The following is a 27914-nucleotide window of genomic DNA, read 5'->3' as shown; positions in this document are numbered from 1 at the left end:
TAGTTTACAAGGCAGACAGCACAAAAAAAGCCATGCATATTTATTACCCAAATTAAAGGCTCATGACATGGACATAAAAAAAGAAAAACCAGAGTTGACCATAAATGAACACAGATGTGCAATTTGACTGCATCATCAAGTTCTCTGACTCAACACCGAACCTCTTCCTGGGAACATGCTAGGGCGTTGTCATTTGAAATGAGGTAGGGATGCTAATGCAACCTTGAAGCTCCTGCGGAAGCTGTCACACTGATCTTGCTTTTGTAGCCGAGAGATTACCTATCTGTAAGAAGTGACTGACCAGGTTGCAGATCCATTTCTCCGACTAGGACCATACAAATATTTTCTCTTTAAAGAAAGTTGTTCCAGGATTGTTTCACCATTAATTTTCACATGCTTCCTTTTATTCAATACATCCACTTTCCCCTAAAGAATTAAGCTGCAGAATCTTCCATTGGCAAAGCTCAACGAGTGTTTAAAAACTCAAATTTGAAAAATTAATTCGGTGTAATCTGTAAACATACTAACATGTATTTTTTAAATAAAGATGGTTAAGTAAAACAAAAAGAATGGGAAGAAGAGAAGGAGGGTGAGGAAAAGGAGGAGAGAAGGGAAGAAAGAGAGGAATAAAGGAAAAAGAACAATAATAAACAGGATATTTGAAGGTCAGTTTCCTTTTTGTAAATTAAACACACAGGCCACCACCACTAACATTTCCTATTTTATAAGATTGCCAAATTATTATTTTTTAAATATATTTTTATTGATTTCGGAGGAGAGAGGGATAGAAACATCAATGATGAGAGAGAATCATTGATCAGCTGCCTCCTGCATGCCCCACACTGGAGATTGAGCCACAACCTAGGCAAGTGCCCTGACTAGGAATTGAACCATGACCTCCTGGTTCATGGGTCAATGCTTAACCACTGAGCAACACTGGCCAGGGAAGTACTACACAAACAAACAAAAATAGAAATATAACATCCCAGAATTTATGAAACGCAACAAAAGCAGTTCTAAGAGGGGAAGTACTTAGCAATAAATGCCTACAATAAGAAACAAGGAAGATCCCAAATAAACAACCTAACTCTATGCCTTAAAAAACTAGGAAAAAACAAACTGAGCCCAAAGTTAGCAGAAGGAAGGAAAAATACAGATTAGAACAGAAATAAATGAAATAGAGAACAGGAAAACAATAGAAAGTATTAACCAAACTAAGAGTTAGTTCTTTGAAAATATAAACAAAACTGACAAAACCTTAGCTAGACTAACCAAAGGAAAATGAGAGAGGGCCCAAATCAACAAAACTATAGATGAAAAATGAGATATTACAACTGATACCACAGAAATACAAAAGATTATAAGAGGCTACTATGAACACATAACCAGAAACACACAATGTGCCAAGAATGAATCAGGAAGAAATAGAAAATCTGAATAGACCAATTACTAGTAAGGAGACTGAATAAGTAATAAAAAAATCTCACAATGAGAAAAGCCAGGGACCAGAATGCATCTGGTGAATTACCAAGCTCTTCCAAATAACTGAAGAGGAGAGAAGATTCCTAAACTCATTTTACAAGGTCAACTTTATCCTGACACCAAAATCAGATAATACACCACTAGAGAACTACAGACCAATGTCCCTGAGGAATAGAGATACAAAAATTCTCAACAAAGCACTGAAAAAAAAAAAAAAAGGCAGTTCATTAAAATGATCATTCACCATGATCAAGTGGGATTGATCCCTGGGATGCAAGGATGGTTTCCATTTGCAAATCAATCAATGTAATACATGACATTAATAGAATAAAAGATTCACATGACCATCTCAATAGAATCAAAACAAACAAAAATAAACCCACATCATGTGACAAAACTCAAGATTTGATAAAAACACTTAAATTAGGCACAGAAGGAATATATCCTATATAATAAAATGGTAATATGCAAATTGACCCTAATGGAAGAACAACCAGAACGATTGCAGGACCAGTCACTATGAGGGGCACTGACCACCTCTTGGTCCCTTTCCATGGCCGGCAGGCTCCGTCACCTGATGGCGAATGGGGAACAGGGGGTGGGTGGTGGGGGACGTGGGCGGTGCCAGGCCAAGGCCTCCATCAACCAGTCACCCCACACACAGAGGGTGACCTGTGACGGGGGTGGGGCCAGCAAGCAGGCAGGAATAGCTGATCTCTTGGTCCCTTTCCACGGCTGTCAGGCACTGATCACCCAATGGCAAACAGGGAACCAGGGGTGGGTGGCGGCGGGGGGCAGGGCCAGCTGTGGGCAGTCAGGGAAAATGGCCCTGATCACAAACCAGGCCTAGGGACCATATCCATGCACAAATTTCATGCACCAGGCCTCTAGTTTTAACATAATAAAGACCTGGTCTCTGCCCTCATGGGGCTCTCAGACTACTGGTAAAGTACATGAGTGAATGATATGGAACTTCAGAGACTTTATATGCATTATCCATTTAATCTTGCAAATGATCAAGTGACAAAGGTGTCTTCATGGCCTATTTTTCAGATGTCAAAACTGAGAATCCAGAAGGCAAATGTAACAGTTCATCTTATTTGTTCCCACTTCTACCCCCTATTCCCCGCCCCCCAGTTCAAGGTGCAGGGATGTGCCTCCAGTCCTCCCTTATCTCTCCAACTCCCACTTTGACCACAGGACTGACTAGGGGAAGGGACAATGACTTCAGGGAGCAATTCTCCTAAGGGACTCAGCACCTACCAGGATTTTAAGGTGGAAAAAAAAATCTGCCTTTTTCATGCGTACTTTTAATCTATAATAAATATTTAATTTTTCATTGCACTATTAAAAAAACATTATATGGGCATCCTTTTCAATTTGCCTACGAATGCATTTTCTTCTCCCAAAGAATCCCCAGAATTTTAATAGTGAGCCTGTTCTATTCCTTGAGTGGGGGTGGGAAAGTACCTCGCAGCTCTAGAAATAGCATATTTCCCCCCTGTACTCATTCAAACTCTATACGGGTCTTCCTGAAATTTTCAAGGACCTTTTATCCCATTTACCCTTGGTTAGATTTTTATGTTGCTTCCTCATAAGCTCTTCATTTCCAATCCTATCGTCTTCCCTGCAGCCTGAGATTCTTTGTTCTGTGATGCACTTGTGACAACCAGGGATGCTACAATTTCCTGGCTGGCAGCCATCAAATCTGCAACACTTTTTGGAAAAGGTTCTTGCAATTTGTACTCTTGTCATTTTCTTCATATCTGTGGCTGATGTGGAAAGAACAAAGCTGAGGCAATTTGCTCCTGCTATCTGGCTTATGGCAATGCCGTCTAAATTCCTGCCGATCCTATCCACCTCCTAAAATGATGCTAAGTTGCTGGCGAACCTGGGCAGCACCACTGAACCAATTGGAGGGCTGATTTTCCATGCTGTCAAGGCTTTTTAACCCAACCACTTTACCTTCATTTAGAACAGCTACTTCGAATGTTTTGCAAGCAGGAAATCCCACGCATTTTATCCAGTTTATTGGCTACAAGTTAAGTGTTTGGAGTGAGAGAAACATGAGTTGGAGTCCTCACACTGCCACTTACTGGATATGAGACTCTGGGCAAGATTTTAACTCTACAATCTGTAATTTGCTGGGTTTTATCCCACCTGTACAAAAGGAAGAAGAATATTCCTATCTCCTCATGTTATTGTGGAACTGAGATCATACTTATGCCTGGTATCTAATAATTATTCCATAAATGGTATCTAGTATTATATAGAGATACTGATTAATATACATGTCATTCAACAAATATGAACAAGACTCATGCTAGGTATAATGTGAAAGAGAGAAGAAATCATATCTACTGAGTACATATTATAAGTCTGCCCTTTCATATACGCATTCTTATGTAATATGATTGAGTGAATGTTTCCTGTCTTCACAAGCTTATAATGACATGCATACAGCTAATTACACTGCAGAATGCGGGAAGTGCTGTGATTAAGTGGAACTCCACTGAGGGGATGCAAGGGGTAGTGGATAAAGTTCAGCCTCAGGGACCCTGTCTTTCATGCCTCAATTCCAAATACAGAGTCACATTTGCGATAGACACTCAGGAATTGCCATATTGGTTAGGAAGATGTGGTCTGTACTATCCAGAGCTCCACAGTTACCAAGTGATGGAGATCTAACTCAATCTGGCTTTTAGCCCAAAAGGGAATTACTTGGCTCACAAAACTAAGAAGCCATGGGTGGAGGGAGGATGAATCTTTAGGCATGGCTAGATCCAGATGCTCCAACGATGCTTTGAGAAATCTGACACTTGGCTCTGGTTTCTTCTAGGTTGGCATCATTCTTAGATAGACTTTCACTCTGTGTTGGCCACTGACAGCCCTCGGCTGAGAGCCTCATGGTTCATCAGGCACTGTTGAAAGATTGTTCTGGGGAAAGTCCAAGATTCATCTCATTGGACCAACTCAGGGCATGTGCTCACTCTTGAGCTAATCACACTAGTGAGAAAGATAAAATTTGCCAACTGGCTAAGTCTGGCCCCCTTGCACTCCTTAGACTGGAAACTAAAATCCACTCTACCTGGAGGATGGATGTTCAGAAGAAATGGATAGGATGTTAAGAAGAAATGGTTTCCCCCAAAGGAAAATTAGGCTGCTGCCACTACATCAGTGGTCTTGGGTATGGCAAAAACAAGACCACAGATGTATATTGCATGAACTAAATTATGGACCTTGAGGAATTGACAGGATTTCAATGAGCATAGATGGAACAAACCAACATTACTGTGCTTCATAGCAAGAGAAGGATAAGGAACAATTGCTCAAGGTGGTTGTAGTAGTGTATGAGTAACAGGGTATCCCAGATAAGACTAGGGAGGTAGGTTAAAGCCAGGTGTGGATCTATGTACCAAGTGATTCGTATACATGATCTCATTTAATCCTTACAACAACCTTGTGAAATACATATTATCACCCCCAGTTTTTAGCTGGGAGTAATATAGGCTAATTCACTTCTCAAGATCACACTGCTAGTAAGTAGAAAAGCTGGGCCTCATACTGACTTTGGTCTGAAGCGTTATAATAAACTGAAACTACTCTTTTTACCTTTGTATGGGTTGTAGGGTTTAATAGTCTTATTTCCTCAACACAAGAAAATTTGGCACACTGTGTGGCTATTAAATGGGAAGTGGAACAGAAATTAGGTGGTGGGAAGAGAAAAATTGTGTATCTCCTACCACAGGGTCTCCCAATGAGTCAGGAGCACTCAGGAAATCTTTAACCTAACCGAGCAGAAACAAAGTCACATAGATTATCATGTGGGTATTAAAAAACTGCTATTGAGGTATATGTTGGAAATGCATATTTCCTAGATAATCTCTTCAAATTTAGGCAAAATACATGTGACAGGAATAATAAGACAACTGTGTTAAAATTTAATATTGAGTTTGTTTGTTGCTATGTAGTCTTTTTTGTTCTTGTTTTGTTTTAAGGGGTTTTTATTCTTCTTTAATCTTCAACTTATTGACTAATCTTCAACCTATTGACTGATGTTTTCATCTCTGGGGAAAGAATTCCATTTAAACTTTTTTTCTTTTGCTTTTATCCTGAACTTCAATATATTTAACGTTCCAATCTATCAAGACCCCTAAACTAGACTTGTGTATTTCAAACTAGAGTTAATCATCCAACCACCCATTTCTTTTTTTTTTTTCTTATCTTTTGCAGTTAAATTTTTTCAGCCATGCTGAAATGTGGCATTTTGTTATTTACCTTAAGATATAACATAATCTGACTTTATTTTATAAGAATTTATTACTTCTTTTTTACATCATTTCTCTGGCATCGGAGCACACGTGCCACTAAGGTATCCATGAAATAATAATAAAAGAGCATATTTATATGCAAAGATTTAATTCCTCAAGGAACTCTCAATATTCTCTTCAGAATAGCAAGAAGTATGAAATCCTAGAAATTAGCCAGGTTCTCTAGCAAAAGGGAACAGGGCTGCCCTGACCATAAGCAAACCCCATGACTCAGCTTTATCAGAGGTGGGAAGTAGAGAAAATGAGGGAAGAAAACCATCTGAAGGGAAGAAATGGGTCTAAAGGTAAATCTGGAGTCACACTCCAAAGAACACCCAATTTGCAGAGTGTGGGGAGGGCAGCACTTGAATCTTCTTCCCTCTCTATTCAATTTATAGCGACACTTAACTAATTATACCTTCCACAGCCCTGTTTCAATTCAGGAACAATTCTGAGGCACTGGAGATTAGGACTTCAACCTATGCATTTTGGAGGACACAATTCACCCAATAGAAGAACCAAGGAACAGAAAACTCTCAACGCTATTGAACTCATGTGATATAGATGGAAAAGTTCATACCTCCACTTTCACACGTAACATTCCAGAACCCCCCCCCCCCCCCGTCCTCTGGCCTGATCCCTACACTGTCTGCCCCCCATACCACTTCCTACTCAACCCCCTACTTACCAGCCAACTGAAGGGGCCAGCAGAAAACATTTGGTATCACTTTAACTTAGCCTTATTGTGTCATTTTATGGAGTTTGTTTCTCCAAAAAAAAAGTCAGCTTTTTTACTGATTCTCTTTAAGAATAACATTGGGCAATTTGGGCTTATTTCCGTTAAGTCCAGTTTGCTTCCAACTAACTATTTGACACTGGCTGTCTCTTAATTGGCCTTTCCAGTATAAGTCCCTTTTCAAAGCCTGTGATGTAAAGATGTTTCTCAGCCAGATCATGGTCCCCATGACCTTTTGCAGCTCCCTCAAACGTGTTTCTATTCTCAGCATGGTTTACTCATTGCCTTTTTCCTGTCACGGTCCTTCTGCTTTCTTATTCTCTCCATTGTTCTGACTCTAGGTTATTTGAGACATTATAAGCTGAAATCAGTCCAGTCTCTATGGTTGACATGATTACATACCCCAAGAACTCAATTTATTTCTTCCAAGGCTCCTGTAACAAACTAAATCTAACAAATACAATGATTCACTTGATTCTCCCTGTCTTCAGTCGTACATTTAGGAAACTCTCCACTTTCATCTTCCTGTATTTTTGGATTCATGTGTGAAGTCAAAGATCGCAGGTGGTATGCTTGATAATTTGTCCTTAGTAGGCTTCCTGTTATCCCAAAATACTCCCCAAATGCACTTCACATGCCTTTCTGGGGTTGTTTTTTTTTTAAGATGTTATCTTGGCCTGGTGCTGGTTTCATAAGCTGTTTTTATAGTGAATGTTTCAGAGCCTGAAATTCAGATTGCACTTTGAAACATGTGAAAAAGGGATTCACAGATGTCTTCATAACCTTTTTCTTTTCTTCCATAATCTTCAGGTTCAAATTAGGTTCTGTGTTGAAATTATTCTTCCAGATCCTTTTTGTGTATTAAAAATTCATGTTTTTCACTATGTCCTGCCTTTATGCTCCAGACTTTGATTAAAGATAACCATGAGAATCATATTATTTATACATTAGGGAAACAAAAATTTCCCTAAAAATATTTTTTTAAATATATAAACTTGCTAGGGGTCTTGGGGAAAATCAATGGCTCAGAGGAAGATAACCAGAATGTAGTAAAAAGGAGCCGTCAAACATATTTGATCAGAAGTAAAATAATAGAATCTAAATTGATGATAGATATATATGATGTGCATCTACAAATACCTAAAAAAAACTTCATAAAATTGTATTACATTAGGGTCCAAATCAGCAACAAAGGAACATATACAGAAAGGACATGATATATACAGTACCAATGAAAGTTATAATGTGGCAATATAAATTTCAGACATATAACATCCCAGAATTATAACTATTTGGGCTTGCCCCAGGCAAGATGGTTATTACTTGCTAATCTAATCAATAGTAAGGTTGGGGAAAGACATGGACACAAGCCGGAGTTCTCTTGATCTAGGAGTGACCGGGAGCTGTATGAGACAGGTTGCATAGACTAAGCTTCGGAGACTTGGGCTGGGTGGAAAACAAGAGGCAGTAGAAGCTAAAAAGAAAGAAAGTTAAGTAGGATTTGAGATAATCATGTTGATAAAGACACTGACCTCAGCTTTCTACATGGTTACTCCTATTAGAGAGGCAACATTTTTTTTTCAAGAACCAGTGTTCAATAGGTCTTCAAGTTATGGAAGACCTAGTCCTTTCTAGACTGTACTCAATCCTGGTTGTACATTAGAGTTGCTTGGCAAGTTTCTAAAAAACACCAGTGTTCTTCCCACCACCAAGTTTACAATTTAATTGAGCTGGCTTCGGGCTCAGGAACAAGTTGGTTTAAAACTCCCCAAGTAGATCCAAATGAGAATCTTGTAGGGTAACATTTCCCAAATAAACTATGCACACTCCTGGTCCTGTGAATCCTCTGAGAAGAAAAGTCCTGTGTCTAATACATTTATGGAGCCCCTCCTGGTATACGTGCTCATGGTGTCTCACAAAGCACATTAGCCTTCTAAACGCTCTGAGAAGTCCTGATGAAGAGAAATCACCTTTCCTATGTTGGTCTGTGATGACCATACCTAGTAACATCACCTTGAAAAAAGCTTCCCTGAGTCATGGTTTTCCAACTGTTACCTTTCACTTTCTACTTCCCCCTACCATCCACCTTCCTCGAAGGTCATCCTGAGCAATTTTCAAGAAATAGAACTTGCATATACCTGGGTGTGTGGTCTTATAACGTAGTTATCTAGCAGAAATGTATAAGACATGCTGAATCTCTGAAGGAGTCATAAAGCACAGATGAGCCTTTGTAGAGATATACTGAGTCCAGTATTAGGAATGAAAAGGACAAGAGTGAGCAGGCTCTCATGGCCCCCAAACATGCTGCTTTTGGGGTCATTTCCCTCAATCACCAAACGCTTGGGAAGCAGGAGCAGAAAGTTCATAAAGTAAAGAAATGGACACTGGACTAAAAAACCCTAAAGTCAATATCAGCTACTCTTATTAGGTGAGTGACCTTTAGCAAATTATCAAACTTATTTTCATCTCAGTTTATTCTTCGATAAAATGGGAATAATAAAATATAACTTCAAGGATTATTCTTATGATAAAATTACATACAGTACTGCATTTAAAATCTCTATAATCCAGGTGACTGTCAGGGAGGTAAATTTATTATCCCCTTATATTTATCAAAATTTCATCTGAGAAATGTTTTTTAGGTTTGTAAAGGATATTCAGTCTATCTGTTTTGTCTGTCCATTCAGCTAAAAATTCTAAAATGTGCTCCTGCATTAAGCTAGGTTATCAGAAAGTTCTGTGCCTGTATTCATCACAGTGGCCTTGCCCAGGGATGTTTGCTTCCTGAATTACATTTGGTGCAATGGCATCAGCTCACATCAAGAACCACTCCGAGAGAGGTCCCTGCAAAGACTTCACAGCAACTTTGCTCTAAGGATGCTTTTGAGAATTCTACTTGGTATTCTATAAGGTGTCCACGGTAAGGGGGCCCAGAGGAGAAATCTTACTTAGTGGCAGGAAGAGCTCCGCTTTTGCTGAGCAATTGCTCTGTTTTGCTGTTATGGCCATTCTAAGACATGGAGCCAGTCATGCTTTGCCTTCAGTGATGGTTATTCGAGAGCTTTTTGTTTCGTGTGTGCTCCATTTCCGGTGAACATGGACATGAACTGTGCCTCGCTAATATTCCTCACCCTGACTGTTCTCATTGCCTCAGTTAATTTTTACTACCTTCAATGTATTGCATCTTGTATTTTTTAACTTCCTTACAACTTTTTTAAGTAAGCCAATGAAGATAAATAACTGGGTATATAAATATATTCAGATGCTTGGTTTCCATTTGCTTCCATCGCAGGCTGCCCCATCACCTTCTGAGTTTGGAAGAATTGTATGTGGCTTAATGGCAGGCAGGGATAACCAACAAGTGCCCATTTTGACACCACCCCCTCTCCAGCACTGGAGACTTCCTAGAGTACGAAATCTCAGGGAACCTTGATTACTCACAGGCCACTCAAAGACACATATGATGGTGAAATCAAATACAAGCGTGAGTACTCCCATTGCCAATGCTCCAGGAACCTCGAGTAACAATCATTGTGTGTTTTAGTCACATTACATTACTCCTTAGCAATCCTCTATCTATTAAAGCATTTTGGGTCCATAAGTAAACCAGCGACTTTCTTGTTCCTTCTTCCAAAATATGACATCCACTTCAAAAGCCTCTGCTCAGCTAGAGGCTGTCACACACCACAGGCTACTTGCCTCCAGTGCAGATACACATATTGTTCAGCAGTGATTTCCCCTCTATCAACAAAGGGTGCTATTTTCTTCTTTACATCAAATACATGTGGTTTCTCGCTGTATGAAAATACTAGAGTTATTTTGGGTCCTGCAGACTTCCTCTAAGAAAGACAAACATTTATTTTTTTTTGTCCATGTGAGTCTTTCATTTACAAGTAGCAGTGATTTTTTTTTTCAATATTTAAATGACATGCTTAATAGCTGTGTGCCGAGCCAGTACATACTTGGGTTTGTGGTCCTGGAAAAATCTTATGTCACATTACATTTCATCAAACTCATAGAAAATTTTTAGGGCTTTGAGTTTCTTTAAATACTGCTGAAATTCAGAAATAATCCCGAGAGACCAGTGTAAGGCTGACTAGCAGCCACAGACTTTCTCAACTTGTAGTAAAATTCAGGAAGGGCAACACTATTGTTTTTCTATAACCTCCTCACCCCCAGATAAACAATCTGGCAGTTTAGAAGCAACAAAATGCCCAGGGCCCTAAGTTCATGCCAGGGTTATTCTGGAATTGGAGCACATCCCCACGGCAGAAATGCCTGATTCAGACTCAATCAAATACTGGGCCCTGGTAGTCTAATGAGACAGACGCCTTCCATCACTCTGAGGGAGGTCATGCCAGTCTCGCTGTCAGAAAGCACACTGACAGATGTGCAAGAGCTCAAAAGAAAACAAAATGCAGTTCAACATGTGAATTTCTGTTTCTATTACCAAAGAGTCTAGGTAGTCAATGGCATGTTCACAAATACTTAAAATCCAGTTCTCTGGAAGTATTTTTTAAAAAGCAGGCTCTGATTTGCATCATTTGCATATTTCTATCATATAAACACTACATAATTCTACCAAGACTCATCTCAGGCTACCTGTCAGATATCACAGAATGTGGAGTTGGGAAGAGAGGTACACAACCAGCTCTTACCAGCCAGAGCCAGCTCATCACCACTCAGCTGGCAGGGTTATTCATAGGAGAATCGAAAACTTTTGCTCACCCATTCTACTTAGAAGAACCCCTCTTTTTAGCTTTCGTCACATCCAGAGTATGTGCTATCTCCACCTGCTTCTTCTTGCCTCTGCTAATCAATCTTATTCTTACCCTCTACCAAGGTGCTTCTGCTGGTCCCATGTAATTTTGAGATCTCTTGCCTGGGGAGGCTCTCCCCTACCTTTGTGATACTTACACACTTCTTTATTCTGGACGTATTTCTGGATTCCATAGAAACTAATTCTGAGGCCCCTTGAGAAAGGGTTTTGGGGAGGATGGTTCTTTCTTTTCACTCTGAGAGGTGGGTCGAGGCACAGAATCCCATCAGAAGGGAGCCTGTGACGGGGGAGCCGTTGGCGTGGCGGTCGGCGGTCGGTGGTCACCTGTGCCACCGGCCTGCGGACGAGAAGGCCGGGAGGGTGAGCCCGGCCCGGGCGGGCCCTCAGTTCCATTGGCCGTAGATGTTCGTGGGCGAGGAATCCGGGGCGGGTGGAAGCGAGGTTCGAGCATGAACATGGCGGAAGGGGACACCCTGATATCGGTGGATTATGAGGTGTTTGGGAAGGTGCAAGGGGTGTTTTTCCGCAAGTACACACAGGCTGAGAGTAAAAGGCTGGGTCCAGAACACAGACCAGGGCACAGTGCAAGGACAATTGCAAGATCCCATCTCCAAAGTGCGTCATATGCAGGAATGGCTTGAGACAAAAGGAAGTTCCAAATCACACATCGACAGAGCAAACTTCAACAATGAGAAAGTCATCTTAAAGTTGGATTACTCAGATTTCCAAATTGTAAAATAATGCCCTGAATTCAGATTTTCCAAGAGAAACTCAGAGGTTTTGCTTTTCTTGTTAATAGAGATAGAATTATTCTGAGTAATATTAGAATTTGTCAGTAAGTTATTTTAGTTTCAGATACCTGAATGTTACTGTATATAATATGTATGATGGAAGGAATGATTACAACTGTACACAATTCTAATAAAAACACATCAGAAAAATAAAAATAAATAAAAATAAAAACTCTGAAGAAGAAGCCAACAGTGACAAAGGGCAGATCTAGAACAGGAACAGGAACTTCAAATGGAGCAGACTCTCCTCGTAATAGAAAAGAGAAATCTTCATAATGAATTATAATCCAATTGATTAATGTCCCCAAAGAAATCTCCTTTGTACTATATCTTTCAGCACTAGAGATTTTTTTTTCCTATTCTTAAAAATGCAGTTTGTGCTCTTTGATTCTCACTATTGTACTGTTTCATGTATTTTTAAAGGTCAATTGAGGGGAGGATAATTACTATAGTGAGAAAAATAGCTTAGCTTAGACTAAGCTGCTTGCCTTTAAAATAGTTTAGGGACCACGACCATATTTTACTTTATTTTTTATCTTTGAACATTTTCTAATGATTTGGAGAGATAACTATTTGCAAAAATTCTACATATCAATGACACAGTTTCTTGGTCTCATTGATTTTTTATATTAGCAAAGATGGCCTCTTCCATCTTTGCTAATATAAAGATGGCCAGGTCATATTTTTTAAGTTATCTTTCAGAGTAAAATGGAAATAATATAAAGTTGGATGTCAAACTTTAATGTGTTTCCAGTGTTCTCTAATTTTTAGGAATTTTTGTAGCCTTTACACCAGGGAAAAAAAGATTTGTAAATTTGCCAAAATAATAGTGTGCTTTATTTTTTAGGTAGTGGTTGTTAGTGTTACATCCCTTTCTTTTTTTTAAGGAAAAAACATACTATTGGTTACAGTGTGGAGATTTTTGCCATATTTGTTGAATCAAAATATCTTCTATTAACATAAAAGTACTTGTGAAGTAAAATCTTTCTTGTGCATTTTCAACACTTGTAAATGGGAAATCATAAAATTAAATATTTACTACAAAGAAGAAAATCTGACGTAGCCCTTTTTGATATGTTTATTAATAATGATTCTTAATGGGGCTTGTCATAAATTCAATATGCACAGCATCTTAAAAGAACAGGTTTAACCTGCAGACCCTTTCTAAAAATAACACCTATTTGATTTATATCTAAAAAAAGAATGTCAGGTAATTTTATTTGGAAAACATTTAATACACTAACCTTAAAAAAATTGAAAATTGAAACCAAAATGGCAGCTTAGGTAAACATCGGAAATTGTTGCCTCCCACAACAACTTCAAAAATACAACGAAAAGACAAAATGGACATCATCCAGAACCACAGGAAGGCTGGCTGAGTGGAAATTCTACAACTAGAAGGAAAGAGAAAAGCACACTGAGACCCAGAGGAGCTGCGGAAGTAAAGTGCAGAGGTACGGAGGCTCGAGCGCGCGTGGAAAGGGGCTGGTACCTGAGGACGTGGCTGTCTTTTTGTTTTTTGTTTGTTTGTTTGTTTGTTTTCTTTTTTTTATTGCTTAAAGTATTACAAAGGGTATTACATATGTGTCCTTTTTTTCCCCCCGCCCTTGACAGTCCCCTAGCTAAGATTTGGAAACAGCCTAAGTGCCCATCAGTAGATGAATGGATTAGAAAACTGTGGTACATCTACACGATGGAATACTATGCTGCTGTAAAAAGGAAGGAACTCTTACCATTTGCAACCAAAGGACTTGTATGCGGCTGTCTTTTTGAATCGGGAGGGAGTCACAAGCTCCCGACTGCTCTGAACTCCGGTTCCGGGAAGTCTCTGGGGACCCAGAGCTCATACAGGGAGAAACTGGACTGTCTGGCAGCAGGCAGAACTCGGAACTTGAGGGCGGCTTTCCCTCAGAGGGGCTTGCAGCAATTACCGGGACATTGAGATGCGTGGCCCCTTAAGGCAGGGCTGCCATAGCTGCTTGCTCTGCCTTTTGATTCCCTGAGACCCTGCCCCACCAAGGCTGCGGCAGAGGCTTTTGCATATGAATGCCCTGGCCCTTTGCAACCTGAAAATTACCTAACAAATTGCAGCTGGGCCAGACAGACCCAGAACTTCTAAGAGAAGGCCCAAGGCCCCACAGCAGCTTGCATTGCTTCACAGCTGGGCCTCATCTGGGCACCTCCAAACTCCAAAAAAGGAAGGGGAATCTGCAATTCTCTTCATAGCTCCTGCTGGTTAACCTCAGGCAGAGGCTAAATTAGCACCTCCTTAGATCCAAGAGCCAGTGTACCCAGTGGTCAGAGTGGGACCATCCAGATTACAACTCCTCAGATCCCTAAGGGACACACTCAGGGGGCAGACTCAGTGAGCACCAAAGCCCCACTGAAGCAAGTCTTGCCCCAGAAGGGTGTCTTCAGCACAGAAGTTCTCCCACTGCAGACACAGCTGATTCTCACTGCCAATTGGCCTGGAGGTCAATTCCTCCCAGTGATCCTACAACAATCAAGGCATAACTACAACAAGACTGTGCACAAAGCCCACAAGGGGGTGCACCAAGAGTGTCCACCTCAGGTAACTGGGGAGGCTGAGCCACTGGGCCGTATAGGAAACCTAGCACACAAAACCACTCTACCAACACAGGGAAGCATAAAAAATGCAGAGACAAAGAAACAGGTCACAAATGACAGAAATGGAGGAAAGCAAACTACTGGATATAGAGTTCAAGACCACGTTTATAAGGTTTTTCAAGAATTTTATGGAAACCGCCGATAAATTTAGTGAGACCCTGGAGGATATGAAAAAAGACCAACTAGAAATTAAGCATACACTGACTGAAATAAAGAATAATATACAGAGATCCAATAGCAGACAAGAGGATCCCAAGAATCAAGTCAAAGATTTGAAATACAAAAAAAAACAAAAAATACCCAACCGAAAAAGAAAAAAGAAAAAAGAATCCAAAAATATGAAGATAGTGTAAGGAGCCTCTGGGACAACTTCAAGCGTACCAACATCAGAATTATAGGGGTACCAGAAGAAGAGAGAGGGCAAGATATTGAAAAACTATTTGAAGAAATAATGACAGAAAACTTCCCCCACCTGGTGAAAGAAATAGACTTACAAGTCCAGGAAGTGCAGAGAACCCCAAACAAAAGGAATCCAAAGAGGACCACACCAAGACACATCATAATTAAAATGCCAAGAGCAAAAGACAAAGAGAGAATCTTAAAAGCAGCAAGAGAAAGACAGTCAGTTACCTACAAGGGAGTACCCATACGACTGTCAGCTGATTTCTCAACAGAAACCATGCAGGCCAGAAGAGAGTGGCAAGAAATATTCAAAGTGATGAACAGCAAGAACCTACAACCAAGATTACTTTATCCAGCAAAGCTATCATTCAGAATAGAAGGTCAGATAAAGAGCTTCACAGATAAGAAAAAGCTAAAGGAGTTCATCACCACCAAACCAGCATTATATGAAATGCTGAAAGGTATTCTTTAAGAAGAGGAAGAAGAAAAAGGAACTCTTACCATTTGCCACAGCATGGATGGAACTGGAGAGCATTATGCTAAGTGAAATAAGCAAGTCAGAGAAGGATAAATACCACATGATCTCACTCATTTGTGGAATATAATGAACAACATAAACTGATGAACAAGGACTGATCCAGAGACGGAGAGGCATTGATTGGACTGTCCGGCCTTGGAGGGAAGGTAGGGGAGGGTGGGGGTAAGGGGGAAAGATCAACCAAAGGACTTATATGCAAGCATATAGGCCTAACCAATGGACAAGGACAACGGGGGGGGGGGGGCGGGGGGGGCGGGGGGGGAGGGGGGGAGGATGAGGGCATGAGCGGGGGTGGGGGGGGAGGGGGTAACGTGGGGGTAAGGACACATATGTAATATCTTAATCAATAAAAAATATATTTTAAAAAAAATTGAAAATTCAGGTGGATAGTCTTAAAAGGAAATAGTGCTTTATGTTACAACTATAGCTTTGGTCCCATCTTTAATTGAGAAGCATTTATCTGTAGAAAACATATTTTTGGATTTAAAAAAAGATATATATTTGTATCTCTACAGAAAGTATCTAAAAAACATTTGAGTAAAATATTTGGTTCTCTTTTCTATAATTATCCTTTAAAATCCTTGGAGTATTTGCATTTTTGTTGTCTTTATGTACATGTATTGCTCCTTTCTGTGTTCATATCTTGTTCCCCACTTCTCACTTTTGTCACCAGCTCATCTTTGTGCCGTTTAGAGTGTAGAAGGTGCAGGCTATTGGGTCTGCAGGTAAGAAGTTGCCATGCTGCTAGGAAGTCGTGCTTTCTGTTTCCAGCTGTTTACCTACTTCCTGGGAAAAGTAATAGCTCTCTATAGCATCATGGAGCTTGGAACCAAATTTTTGCCATTAAAAACTGGCATTATACTGAACCATTCATTGAGAAATCAATCAAAATAAAAAGTTTCTACTTTAAAAAAAAAATAGATTTTTTTAAAAATTATGCAGGGAGGGCCCTAGCTGGTTTGGCTCAGTGGATTTTTTTTTATTATTATTATTAACAAACCCTGTTCCTTTTTTATTAGAGATAAAAACAGTAAAGTCCCACACACCATGCCCTGTCCTGGGGGGGCGGGATGAGCTGTGGCCGCAGGCCCCGGCCCGGCTGCTCAGGCCTGGGGGGTGGGGGGTGGGGGGGCTGCTTGGCCTCGGGGGGCTGCGCGGTGCAAAATGCGGTCTCCGCGGGGAGCGCTCAGTGGCAGAGGGTCATGGTCTCCATGTTAAGGAAGCGGACGTACATCTTGGTCTCGATGTCGATCCCCTGCCAGATCTTCAGGAAGCCGTGGAAGGTGATGCCCTCGTACACCTGGTCAGGCTCCATCTGCCCCATGTAGACGCTGGCCGCCTCCATCATGGCCCCGTCGACGATGGAGCGGGCCGAGTCCTTCTCGATGTGCGGGTTCCCCGAGAGCAGCTCCTCCACCACATTTCGATATTCCTCCAGGGTGATGCTGTCGCTGTCCGAGTCATAGATGTGGACAGAAATCGCAGATTCTCTTTCCGGCACAGCTGCACCTGCTCCTCGTCCATGGTGACGTCGATGGACTGGACGTAGGCCATGATGGTTAGGAAGTCCTCAAAGTTGATCTCGTCGGCCAGGCCGCTGGGCCCCTTGCGCAGGTTCTTTGCCCTCCATGGCCGTCCGAGCTTGGGTTCTGTTTCCCAACAACGTGCTCTGGGGCCCAGGCCTGGGAGGCTCAGCACAGCCCCATGAGGTCCTCTGAGACCTGGCGCCCGGGCCGGGACGCAGGGCTGCCTGGCTGTGCTGCGGGCACAGAGGTGGGACTCGCACTGGGGAAACCGAGGCTCCGAGCAGTGCAGCAGCTCACCGGGTCCATCTGACACTTTCCTTGGCATCAGGGGCTGCACTGCAGCCTGGGGCCGCCGTGTTTGCGCAGCTCAGGGACCCAGGAGGGTCTTCATGTTTTGAAATGGTGGAAAGAGTGTTTGCGGGGGAAACCCAAAAGGATGGCATTTCATGACAAGTGAAAATTTCATGAAATTCAAATTTCAGTGACCGCAAATACAGTGTTATTGGCTCACAGCTACGCCCATTTCTCCACTGTTGCTGTGGCTGCATTCAGGCCACAGAGGCTGGGGAGCAGCTGGGACAGACCAGGGCCTGAACTGTCTGCTCTCTGGCAGTGTCCCAGCAGCCCAGGCAGCGCTAGGAACCTGTCACTACCAGGGCAGGTCACGTGGCTCCAGGTGCTTTAGTGAATCAGGGCAGTTTGCCGTCCCTGGTCCCTGTCCGTGTGCCCTCCTGAGGGGCAAGAAAGGGCGTCGCCCGGGCGGGGCTCAGGGAGTGCACAGCAGGCGTGGTCACGGCCACCAGGCGGGTCGCGGTGACAACAGCTCTGGAGAGGCTTCCGCCACTGCCAGCCCTCACACGGACCCCAGCGGCCACAGTCCGGCGTCCCCGGAGGGAGGTGCCATCAGAATGGCAGGCGGGGGTCCCGCCCTTACTGTGCGTCCCAGCAAAGGGCCACTGGCCTGGGTCAACTAGCCGTCGAGGGCAGTGCTTCGAATTCACTGGGCCTTTGCACGAGCAGTTATCCTGCAGCATCTTCTCTCCCATGTTGCCTGATGAACTCCTGGTCGCTCTCTCCTTAGCTCTTGCCCCATGAGCCCTGGAGGGAGGACTCCCTACTTCCCCACTGTGAGCAGGCGAGGCTCCAAGGGGCTCAGCATCTTGCTGAGGCCTCACAGCCCCCGTCAACCAGAGCTGAGCCGTTCAGGCTCACGCTACTTGGAACGGGTCAGGGAAGTCCTGATGGCCCGATCCCTTCCTTCCTCTTTCTGCTGGTTCTTCCTGTATCAGCGATCTCTGCAGACAGAGGGGTCAGGCCTGGAGCTCACACCCCAGGAGCCTCCATCCAGGCATGTGAGTCTTTCAACGCCAACAACACGGCATTCGGTGGAGGAGCTCTGGCCGGAGCCTCAGCTCTGGGACTCAGGCAGCCAAGTGCACCATCTCCCTGAACCTGTTTTGCCGTCTGTAGTCCAGGGCAACAAGCAGGATAGCCCTTAGCGCTTTAGCACATCATCTCTGCACCCTCGCAGCGACCCCGCAAGGCAGAAGCTGTTATTACCTCCATTTAATAGATGAGAAAACTGAGGCAGCCTTCCAGGTGGCCCCCAAGGATCCCTTGCCCCTGTTCAGTCCCTTGTCCAAGTGTGCGGTGACCTGTGCCTTGAGAGGTTGGGTTACCAAAACTGGTGGCTTCTATCGGGGGTGCCCTGTCAGTCCCCTGCCTTGTCATGGGGACATCTCAGCCGGGGGAACCAGCAGCTGCCACGTGCGAGTAGCCCTGTGGAGAGGTTCTGAGAGGCCAACTGCATGTTTGTGCTTAGTCCAGAAGTGTCCTGGAAGTGTCCCGCGAAGACCAAAGTCCTCGCTCACAGGCTCACTCCGCTCGCGGGGGCTCACTAGCGTGGTATCAATTAAATACTTGTGGGCTGATTGATTACTCGCTGGGTGTGATTAACTAACTAAGCTGAGGAGTCTCTGGGAGCTGCCAGGTGCCCACCCTTGAGGTTTTCGCAGAACCAGTGGGCCAGAGCCTCTGCTCCTCCCCAGGGATGAAGCTCGCAGCCTGGGCTCCTCGCAGGCCCCCAAGGCCAGGCCACCCCCACCCCCCTGCCGCCAGGCTGCTGTGGCTTCCATGACCCGGGTACAGCACCCGCCCTGCCTCGCCTGATCTCAATCCCTGTTGGCTGTGACTCTGTTGCCCCATTTTGCTTCCATTAAAAACGTCTGTGGAGAGAACCAAGATGGCGGCATAGGTTAACGCCGGAGTTTGCTGCTTTGAACAACTACTTCAAAAGTGAAACTAAAAGACGGAACGGACATCACCCAGAGCCACAGGAATGCTGGCTGAGTGGAAGTCCTACAACTAGGAGGAAAGAGAAACGCATACGGACACTCAGAGGAGGCGCAGTGCTGAAGTCAAATTCTGAGGTGCGGAGTGCACGGAGCGGGCTGGCGGCGGAGGGCGTGGTTGGCGTTTTCAATCGGGAGGGAGTCGCAGACTCTGAGCTCCAGATCCGGGCGAGTCTTTAGGGACCCAGACTCAAACGGGAGAAGCGGACTGTCTGGCTTTGGTCAGAGCGAGTGCAGCTTTCTCTCCGAGCTTTGCAGCGGGTGCTGGGACTCAGAGAGGCAGAGCCCCTGGGGACAGGACTGAGAGCCGCCATAACTGCTCTCTCCGGCCCACCCTGTTGATCCTGTGCGACCTGCCCCGTCCAAGCCCTGCACAGAGGCATTTGCCGGATAGCCTCAGGCAAAGGCTAGATTAGCACCTCCCTAGAGGACAGAAGTTCTCTCACTGCAGACACAGCTGATTCTCATAGCCACTTGGCCTGGAGGTCAAACCCTCCCTGGTATTAGCTACAACAATCAAGGTTTAACTATAAGACTGCGAACAAAGACCACTAGGGGGTGCACCAAGGAAGCATCACAAAATGCCGAGACAAAGAAACAGGACAAAATTGTCAATGGAAGATATAGAGTTCAGAACCACACTTTTAAGGTCTCTCAAGAACTGTTTAGAAGCCACAGATAAACTTAATGAGATCTACAAGAAAACTAATGAGACCCTCGATGTTATATTGGGGAACCAACTAGAAATTAAGCATACACGGACTGAAATAACGAATATTATACAGACTCCCGACAGCAGACCAGAGGAGCGCAAGAATCAAGTCAATGATTTGAAATTCGAGGAAGCAAAAAACACCCAACCGGAGGGGCGGAATGAAAAAAGAATCCAAAAATGCGAGGATAGTGTAAGGAGCCTCTGGGACAGCTTCAAGCGTACCAACATCAGAATTATAGGGGTGCCAGAAGATGAGAGAGAGCAAGATATTGAAAACCTATTTGAAGAAATAATGACAGAAAACTTCCCCCACCTGGTGAAAGAAATGGACTTACAGGCCCAAGAAGCGCGGAGAACCCCAAACAAAAGGAATCCAAAGAGGACCACACCAAGACACATCATAATTAAAATGCCAAGAGCAAAAGATAAAGAGAGAATCTTAAAAACAGCAAGAGAAAGAAACTCAGTTACCTACAAGGGAATACCCATACGACTGTCAGCTGATTTCTCAACAGAAACTTTGCAGGCCAGAAGGGAGTGGCAAGAAATATTCAAAGTGATGAATACCAAGAACCTACAACCAAGATTACTTTATCCAGCAAAGCTATCATTCAGAACTGAAGGTCAGATAAAGAGCTTCACAGATAAGGAAAAGCTAAAGGAGTTCATCACCACCAAACCAGGATTATATGAAATGCTGAAAGGTATCCTTTAAGAAGAGGAAGAGGAAGAAAAAGGTAAAGATACAAATTATGAACAACAAATACGCATCTATCAACAAGTGAATCTAAGAATCAAGTGAATAAATAATCTGATGAACAGAATGAACTGGTGATTATAATAGAATCAGGGACATAGAAAGGGAATGGACTGACTATTCTTGGGGGGGGAAAGGGGTGTGGGAGATGTGGGAAGAGACTGGACAAAAATCGTGCACTTATGGATGAGGACAGTGGGTGGGGAGTGAGGGCGGAGGGTGGGGTGGGTACTGGGAGGAGGGGAGTTATGGGGGGGGGGGAAGAGGAACAAATGTAATAATCTGAACAATAAAGATTAAAAAAATAATAAAAATAAAAAAATAAAAAATAAAAATAAAAACGTCTGTGTATTTCCAAATAAAAAAAGAAACATAAAGGGGAGGGAATAAAAGGGAAGTTATTTAAAAAAAAAAAAGAAAGAAAGAAGTTGGGAAACTATTGAGTCCCATTCCCCAGGTGTTATCAACCCTTCCTTCTCTCAATTATTATCACCCTCCCTGTGCCTTCCTTCATGGGTGGTAGTTGGGGAGGGGCAAGGGTCCTGTCTTCCCTGAGCCACCACCTTTTTTTTTTATTCTATAAGTTCTTTTTACTATAGTTCATTTTTTTTTACCTCAATCAATTACTTCTAATATTTTGTTTTCCTAATAGCCACTCATTGGTTCTGTGTTATGTGGCTTCTATTTATGTGTAAAGAATTTTACAGGAAGTTTTATCAAACACATTTAAGAGGACAATATATCAATATACATACAATATAAATACATTTGTAAGGATGTATGTTGTATGTATACTGTATTTGTATTCTGTATTGTATTTGCACATACTGTATATGCAAATTTTGTATTGTATGCATTCTTTGTATATGATATGCATGTATATGTATTGTGTATATGTTATATATACACCCCCCTGAAACCACACCAGCACTAAAAACTCAAGTTTGAAAATGGGTTATAGATCCCACTCTCAGAATTTTTTTGTGTGTGTGAGGGAAAAAATAAGTCTTTTAATTGATGATTTGGTTGAATCAGGACCTGTCTCAGAATTTGACTTAACAAAGGCCACAGGATTCTTGCAAATTCCTGGAATTCTCTTGCCTTCTAAGCTTAATTTTGTATGTGTGGTTTGAGGGGCTTGCCAGAGGCCCCAAAACCCAGTAGAAATGCATTGACTGGTTGATCCACCAACATCAGCATTCTTGTTCATTGTCCTTCCCTTTCATTTCTCATCAAACCAATTCTTGGCCTGAAGATCAGACCTTCTAGTGCTTACGGTTCTCCATAATATGGCTGAATTTCACAAAATCAGAAACATTCCCATTAAGTGCATGTCCTTAATTGACTCTACAGCTCATTGTTTTCTTTCCCTGCCAGCATCTCTATATTCCCTAAAATACCCCGGACTTTCCAGTGCCTGGAAGTTTACAATACAACCCATTGATTTCTTGAAGCTATCAACCAAGGATCTGATATGAGCAGAAAGATGGTTTAGATCCTCCCTACAAATCTTCCATATGGAGTTTCTATCTGTAGGAACTATCCAACTTTCTAACGCCCCCTAGGTTATAAACAAGTAACCAACTAATACATCACCCACATTGGAGCACTGACCTACAACAGGTATAAATTGAAAATAAATAACTGACCTACAACAGGTATAAATTGAAACTGTCCTAAAAGACATATGGTCTTCCTAATTATAATTTCCTTGCCAAGGGCTACCTTCAGTTGTGCTCTCATCCAGAAAATTCTGGTTGCAATTTGCTTAATGAATTCACATGGTAAAACTGAATTCTCTGGTTAGGACGTCTATTTTTGAACTTTCTGCTACCTCGGGGACTCTAATACCACCGTCCTTCTGCCTCCACACAGTTTTCCTTTTGTTGATTGTTCCTGCAATGGCAGAATATGTTTGGAGTCCAGGCATGCCATCTGCCCCTTTTTTTCCTATGCCTCTGCTCTCTTAATTCCATCCTGGAACTATGTTGCAAAAGCACAGATATATTGGTAACTGCAGTCCTGGGTGCCACTGTGGAAGAGCCAAGAACTGTAGTTATTTCTACAGTAGAAGAGGCAATAGAAGAATAGGGTTTATAATTATTGAGATGAGAAAGAGTACAGGAAACATTTTTATTAACAAAGATCTAGAGTTAATTTAGGAAATGTTAGATGACTGACATAGAGGGGACAAGACTAGGCTAGAGATATTGGGAGTCACCAACACATAGGCTTTTAAAAACATTGGATAATATACAAGGCTGGTTCAATATTCCAAAATCAATTAATGTAACTCATCATATCAATGGGCTAATGAAGAAAATCATCTATAACAGGGGTGGCAAACTTTTTGACTCGAGGGCCACAATGGGTTCTTAAACTGGACCGGAGGGCAGGAACAAAAGCATGGATGGAGTGTTTGTGTGAACTAATATAAATTCAAAGTAAACATCATTACATAAAAGGGTACGGTCTCTTTTTTTCAATGGTTTTATTCATTTCAAGCGGGCCAGATCCAGCCCGCGGGCCATAGTTTGCCCACGGCTGATCTATAATAATAAAAGTGTAATATGCTAATTAGACTGGACAGCCGAACAGCGGAACAACCATTAAAAATTTTTGCTCTGTGTAAGACAACTGTAAAGAGAATGAAGAAGCAAGGTGCAGACTAGGATAAAATATATGTAAATCACTAATCTGATAAAGGAATGGTCTACAATATACAAAGAGCCCTTAACACTCAATGAAAAGAAAACAAGCAACCCAATTATAAAATGGGTAAAAGATCTGAACAGACACCTCACCAAAGAAGACATACAGATGGCAAGTAAGCATATAAAAAGATGCACAACATTGTATGTCATTAGATAATTGAAAATTTAAACAGGGAAATAACATTACACACTTATTAGAATGGCTATAATTCATAAAATGAATAATACAAAATGCTGGCAAGATTGAGAAGCAACAGAAATAGTCCCTTACTGCTGGTGGGAATGGAAAATGGTACACTGTGGAAAACAGTTTGGCAGTATATTACAAATCTAAATATTGTCTTACAGCATGATCCAGCAATCAAACTCTTCAGCCTGAGTTGTAAACTAATGAGGACACAAAAACCAGCACAAAAATATGTATAGAAGCTTTACTCCTAACCACCAAAACCCAGAAGCATTATGATGTCTTTCAATAAGTAAATGGATAAATGAACTGTGGTATATCTACACAAAGGAATTATAATTCAGTATTAAAAGGAAATGAACTATCAAGCACTGAAAAGACCTGGTTTAAATGCATATTATGAAATGAAAGGAGCCAATCTGAAAAAACTTTGTGATCCAATTACGTGGTATTCTGGAAAAGGCACAACTATGAAGGCCATAAAAACATCAGTTGCAATTCAGAGGTTTGTGGGAAGAGAGGGATGAACAGGGTTTTTTTTAACGTAGTGAAACTATCCTGTACAAAATTATAATGGTCATTATACACTTGTCAGAACACAGAACTATACAACGCAAAGAGCAAACCTAATGTAACCTATGGACCATTGTTAACTACAAAATGTTGTTATTAATTGTAACAAATATACCACACTAATGCAAGATATTAATGGGAAAAACTTTGTGTGCGGATGAGAGGGGAGGGTTGAGTGTATGAAATGTTATGTAGTATTTACTCAATTACTTTGTAAATCTAGAATTGTACTGAAAAATTAGGTCTAGCTATTATAAAAAAATAAGAAAAGAGCAGAAAAGAGGTTTAAATGATTTCCTAGGATACAACACTGACATTTAGAGAGATGAGGCGCAATTTACCAAAAGAGACTACAGGCCAGGCCGTGAATTAAGAAGGAATGGTAATGTGGAGTCCTGGAAGCCAAATAAAGAAACTGTTTCGGGGAGGAGTGAGTGATCAGCCATGTCAGATCAGCCAAATACAGAGATTGCAACTTTCTAGTGAATTTAGCAGGTGGAGGTCATCAGTGACCTTGATCAGTGGAGTTTTAGGGAGTGTTAGGGAGCGAAGCCTGGATAACAGTGCTTTTGAGATGAATGGGAGGAAGGGGCCCACCCTCCAGCTCGCACCCGGCCCACCCTCCAGCTCGCACCCGGCCCACCCTCCAGCTCGCACCCGGCCCACCCTCCAGCTCGCACCCGGCCCACCCTCCAGCTCGCACCCGGCCCACCCTCCAGCTCGCACCCGGCCCACCCTCCAGCTCGCACCCGGCCCACCCTCCAGCTCGCAGGCCCACCCAGCTCGCAGGCTCACTGTAGCGTGCTATGGTTATATACTGGTGAGGTTATTGATTACTCGCGGGGTGTGATTAAGTAATTAAGCTGAGAAATCTCTGGGAGCTGCCAGGTGCCCACCCTTGACGTTTTAGCAGCACCGGCTGGGCCAGAGCCTCTGCTCCTTCCCAGGGATGAAGCTGGCAGCAGGTCTCCTTGCAGGCCCCCAAGGCCAGTCCACTCCCACCCTCCTGCTGCCAGGCTGCTTTGTCTTCCATTGCCTGAGCACAGCACCTGCCCTGCCTTGCCTGATCTCTATCCCTGTTGGCTGTGACTCCGTTGCCCCATTTTGCTTCCATTAAAAATGTCTGTGTATTTCCAAAAAAAAGAGAAAGAAGTTGGGAAACTGTTGAGTCCCATTCCCCAGGTGTTATCAACCCTTCCTTCTCTCAGTTGTTATCACCTGCCCTGTGCCTTCCTTCAGGGGTTGTAGTTGGGGGAGGGGCAAGGGTCATGTCTTCCCTGAGCCACCATTTTTTTATTCTACAAGTTCTTTTTACTATAGTTCATTTTTCTTTTACCTCAATCAATTACTTCTAATATTTTGACTTAACAGAGGCCACAGAATTCTTGCAAATTCCTGGAATTCTCTTGCCTTCTAAGCTTGATTTTGTATGTGTGGTTTGAGGGGCTTGCCAGAGGCCCCAAAACCCAGTAGAAATGCATTGACTGGTTGATCCACCAACATCAGCATTCTTGTTCATTGTCCTTCCCTTTCATTTCTCATCAAACCAATTCTTGGCCTGAAGATCAGATCTTCTAGTGCTTACGGTTCTCCATAATATGGCTGAATTTCACAAATTCAGAAACATTCCCATTAAGTACATGTCCCTAATTGACTCTACAGCTCATTGTTTTCTTTCCCTGCCAGCATCAAGTAAAGAAACTGTTTCAGGGAGGAGGGAGTGATCAGCCATGTCAGATCAGCCAAATATGGAGATTGCAACTTTCTAGTGTATTTAGCAGGTGGAGGTCATCAGTGACCTTGATCAGTGGAGTTTTGGGGAGTGTTAAGGAGCGAAGCCTGGATCCAGTGCTTCTGAGATGAATGGGAGGAAGGGGACTAAAAATGAGTACAGACAGCTTCATAGCAAAAGGGAGCTTAATGGGCAAAATCTTAAGCGGATATGGGGTTGAATTTTTTAAAATGGGAAATTATACAAAATAGTATGTGATGATGTAAATGATCCACTAGAAAGGGGAAATAGTAGTAATAATGCAAGAGAAAGAGTAGGAGAATCCTGAAATGATGAATGACAACGAATGGAATCTAATCCACAAATGGAAGGACTATGGGAGTATGAATAATTAATCCATCCATAACATCAGGTAAGGAAGAGTATATAGGCATAGATTCTGGTTGGTGGGATGATGTAGTAGTGGGGACTCAGAGAATTTTCTGCTCCTATTTTTCTTAGTTAAGTTGAAATCATAGGTGACAGCTGCAAGTGATAATGGGAAAAGGGGGCTAGAATTTTGAGGGAGGGGAGAGAAGGTATAAAACAGCTATCCAGGAAGTGGGAGAGTGAAATGTAGTAGGATTGCCAAGTAGCACTGAGAGCCAACTTGAGTAGATGGCATGAATTTACAAGAGGCAAGAGGAGACACAGTTATATATATTTTTCTAGCTGTGTTTAGCTGAACAGGTGCAGGCTTAGATTAGTCAGAACTGGATTTAACAGCACTGTGACTTTGTTAGGTGATTATGCAAAGTGAGAAGGGGAAGTTTGTTGAGCATATATGCAAAAGAGTGATTATTATAAGGGTGGACCATAGAACCTAAGCTGAATAAAGATGCAAATTGGGACATAAAGCAGGAAGTGAGGGAGAATTAAAAGATGGCAGGAACAGTGGGTAATAGATGTGGGAATATTATGGTTCAAGATTCTAGGAGTGAAGTTGAAAGGCAGTAGGTTGTATTTGGTGAATAAGAGTCTTCAAATCGTTAATATGGAAAAGTAGTAGATACTGGTAATGCCAAGTTCTTAGGGATCCCCAGTGGAGTGAATTAGGGTAGTGGTCAGGATAATTGGAATAAAGGAGGTTAAGGAACTGAGAGACCAGGCTATTTGGAAAGGCCATCTGCAGGCCTGTGCTCATAGAAATCTCCAAGCGCTGCTGCTGCTCTAGTGGCTGACACCGTTAGGTTAGCCAGACTGCCTGTGTGAAAGCTATTAGTGCAGACACATTCCGCTTCTGAAAGATGCCATTTCAGTCCCACAGGTTTCAGACTTCCCGGAGCTTGACTGCTTCTGAGAAGCAGATATATTTTGCCTCATGTGCTGTGCATTTCAGGAGCAAACAAAAATGATGACACATTTCACAGGGGAACAGGACCAGGATCAAGGTTATGAATTCAACAAATATGAACTGTCAGATGCTAGAGGATTGGCTTAGTAGTAGAGACCTCAGGGTCAAAATACTCAAGTTTCCCTGCAACCAGAGATTCCAATCTCAAAAGCTTCAACTCAGTCCTTCACCCTTTGAAGGCAGATAAATTGGGTAACACAAAATTGATTGGTTAGGGTCTTTTAGATGACATCTTAAGACCAAAGCTCCATCTGCTTTCTTAGGACATCAGGTAATTCGAGGCTTTTTTTAGGAACAAG

At 42.5% G+C, this 27914-nt stretch overlaps 2 pseudogenes; one reads left to right on the top strand and one right to left on the bottom strand.

Moving 5' to 3' along the window:
- The first annotated feature begins 11694 nt into the window (after positions 1-11694).
- LOC118656730 lies at positions 11695-12192 on the top strand (annotated as a pseudogene).
- A 4611-nt stretch (positions 12193-16803) lies between these two features.
- LOC118656527 lies at positions 16804-17518 on the bottom strand (annotated as a pseudogene).
- Positions 17519-27914: the final 10396 nt, after the last annotated feature.

This window comes from Myotis myotis, unplaced genomic scaffold, assembly GCF_014108235.1.
Source record: "Myotis myotis isolate mMyoMyo1 unplaced genomic scaffold, mMyoMyo1.p scaffold_m19_p_5, whole genome shotgun sequence".
Lineage (NCBI taxonomy): Eukaryota > Metazoa > Chordata > Mammalia > Chiroptera > Vespertilionidae > Myotis > Myotis myotis.
This window is presented reverse-complemented; position numbering and strand designations above follow the sequence as displayed.